This window comes from Dermacentor variabilis, chromosome 8 (genome assembly GCF_050947875.1).
Source record: "Dermacentor variabilis isolate Ectoservices chromosome 8, ASM5094787v1, whole genome shotgun sequence".
NCBI lineage: Eukaryota > Metazoa > Arthropoda > Arachnida > Ixodida > Ixodidae > Dermacentor > Dermacentor variabilis.
Window position 1 is genome coordinate 80,871,915 of NC_134575.1, and position 3,351 is coordinate 80,875,265.

The window sequence follows — 3,351 nt, forward strand, 5'->3', positions numbered from 1 at the left end:
ATACTCGACTCACGTATGCAGTATCCACAAGCGAGTTATGCAGCGTACATGCTGTATCCATTCGCCAAATAGTAAAATTGATAACAAGCACAAAGCTACAAGGGACTCAATATATTACTACCATTTGAGGCGTCAAATAAAATCGAATTTGGCCGTTTCATATATTGGACACAATATATGGACACATTTGGTACCCGGTAATACCATGAAATACCCATCACGTGGGTAAAGGGGGCGAAAACACAATCGAGAACCTGAAGCGCATACGGTAAAAGCACGGTATGGTGCACGCAAAATTCTGTCAGTGCGCTGTAGCGCGAGGGAAGAAAATAGGGCGAGCACATGACCTCACCTTTTGGGACACCGCACTAGTACTGAATCATTAAAAAAAAAGCCTGTTTGAACCAGTTCCCTTGTCTGCAACACTCTTGCTAAGCGGCAGACTAAAATACCACGATGACGGCTCTATTGCGGAGATCGGCAAGGTGCGCACAGACAGAAATTTTCCCGCCTTTCTTCGCATTCTGCAAAATGCTTTCTTGTTAGGATCACGCATAGCGGCCGATCCCGATGCTAGGGACACACAGGCACGATTTCGTCCCTCTAACTTTCGTCCTTATACTGCCCTTAACGCCTTAATTACGGCGTTAGTGAAAAGGCGCCTCACATAACATGACAACGAACTTGAAGAGCTAATTAGTGCCCTCCACTCCGCGCCCTCCAATTGAAAACACTACTGATTTCCAAATTAAACTACACAAACAGATCGCACAACCCAAACTAATCACAGAACGTCGTTTTCTTGACGGCAAATCCCTGCAACACTTACATGACAAAGGGCATCGGCAGCGCATTCAGAACAGCCGCTATCATACCACAGCGCAATGCAAGTGCGATAACGCTATTGTGCCCGGCTCAAACAGATCGCACAACCCAAACTAATCACAGAATGTCGTTTTCTTGACAGCAAAGCACTGCAACACTTACATGACAAAGGGCAGCGGCAGCACATTCAGAACAGTCGCAAACAGCCCATAGTGCCATGCGAGTGCGATAACGCAACTATGCCCGGCTTCACGAATAACGTGGCCGCCTCGGTCACATAACAATTGAAAACACTACTGATTTACAAATTAAAACCACACAAACATATCGCACAACCCAAACTGATCACAGAATATTGTTTTCTTGACAGCAAAACACTGCAACACTTACATAGCAAAGGGCAGCGGCAGCACATTCAGAACAGCCGCAAACACACAATGCGAGTGCGGTGACGCGACGACGCCATGACGACGCGACTATGCCCGCCTCGCCCGGCTGCCCGGCATCACGAATCACGTGGCCACCTTGGTCACATGATTTGACGACGGTATCGCCACCTTGCGCAAGGTTGGATCGCGTTGATGGGTTGTTGAATATTGTAGAAGCCGCTAAAGAGGCTGACGCGCCGTGGCGTGGCGGTGGCACCTTCGAGTCGTTTTCAAAACGTATTCACGCCTCGTTTTTAAGCTGTCTGGCTTCCAACGTTATTAAAACGTATTCACCCCTCGTTTTTAAGCTATCTTGTTTGGAACGTCTTTGATGCGTCGATTTTGGTCAAAAATCCGTTTCAGAAGTTGAATCCCTTAATACGACGTTTTCAAGACTTTGTGTGCTACCTGGGACTGTATCCAACAACCCCTGGCACAAGCACACAGTTGAGCATTTAACATGACCTTCTTTCGATGGATTGATTCAGGGGGTTCACCGTCCCAAAGCGACACTGCGGCTGTGAGAGATGCCATAGTGGAGGACTCTGGAATAATTTGGCCGCGCCTAAATCTAAATAAATGAGTGTGCTCGCGTTTCGTCCCCTTCGAAATGAAGATGCCATGGCCAGGAATCAAACTTGCAAGCACATGCTCAGTACCACAATGCTATAGCCAATAAGCCACCACCGTGGGTATCGTGTTGAATTTTCAACTGCACACATTCCTTGTACACTGCGGGACACATTGTGGTCCCAATTTACAGTCCTGAAGTACCTTTTACAACTCAAACAACTCAATCAATATAAATGCCGATAAACATCTCTGTGCAAGCGGCTCCTGATGGAAGCTCTCTAAAAGCAAATGACCAGTGGTCCATAAAAAGAACTACGCAACAGTGCCATATAGGAAATATAGGACCCACATTCCTGGACAGAGAGAGCTGAAGCCGCAGCTGCAGTGGTTCCTGAAGACCACACAAACAATAAGTTATTACAATGTGGGCAACGTATACTAGCACCCATACAGCCATAAAAGTAAGATTTATCTGAGTGTGCTAGCTAATTTAAAACTGCATATGTGCACTAAATGTTTTCTCACCCATGTGGTGCGACAACTTGTGGGCTTCACAATGTGGCCTGCTGCGGGAGTGCAAACCCAAGTCTGCAATGATAATGTGCCAACAACAATGTTTCTGCTACCTTCAACATGATATCAAGCACATAGATATGTAAATGTATAACTTAGCAAATGACATGACAAATTAATTGTTCTTTGGTTGTCAAAGGGAAAGCAAGATCCAATTCTGGACACGTTGTAGACCTTAGCGTATAGAACACTACAACATAATTATGGGGCCCCGAGTTCCTAATTATAAAATAGAGAAAGAACAGAAATTGCTTGCGACTACACTGGCCCTGCCACAAAGTACCTTGAGTCCTGTATAGAGAACTTACAGCAGCTAACCGCATAGAAATTCTCTAAGATGACTGGTCTGGCATGTATTTCAAGTGGCTATATCCCAGACATGAACAGCTGCAATGCACAATTTTATTTTATGTGAAATGTTTGCAATGTCTAATTCCAGGACTGAACACATGAATCACTTTTGCCAATATATCTAACGGTCAAAATTTAACTGTATAGATTAAATGCAGGTGCCTCGTTTTTTTCTGGTGAAGTAAAAAAATTGGTACGATATTATAGTGAAATGAAGACAACAAAAACTAAACTTGGAAAATGAACCACATATGTAGCTTGCCTTTTGCTTCAACGTCAGAGCTCCGTGATTGTGCAGGAGCTTCTGCATCTACTGCCACGTCCAAACACCGGGCATAACTGAACTTGCTCTCTGAAATTATTATTACAACTCTATAAGTCTAACTCATCAGGCACGTTATTGAGTACAGGTAAGCTGTGCATTTGTAAACATAGAGGCAGAGTGGAGGAAAAACAGGTGACGATACTGGCGTTCTTTACTATTCACCTCTTTGTACATAACTTTTATCCAGCAGGTCTTGAACACATGGCCAGATTTACTTATACTGCTTTCATGGGAAACTGATGGCAGTAGAGTCGGTTCAAATTCATTTCAAGTTCA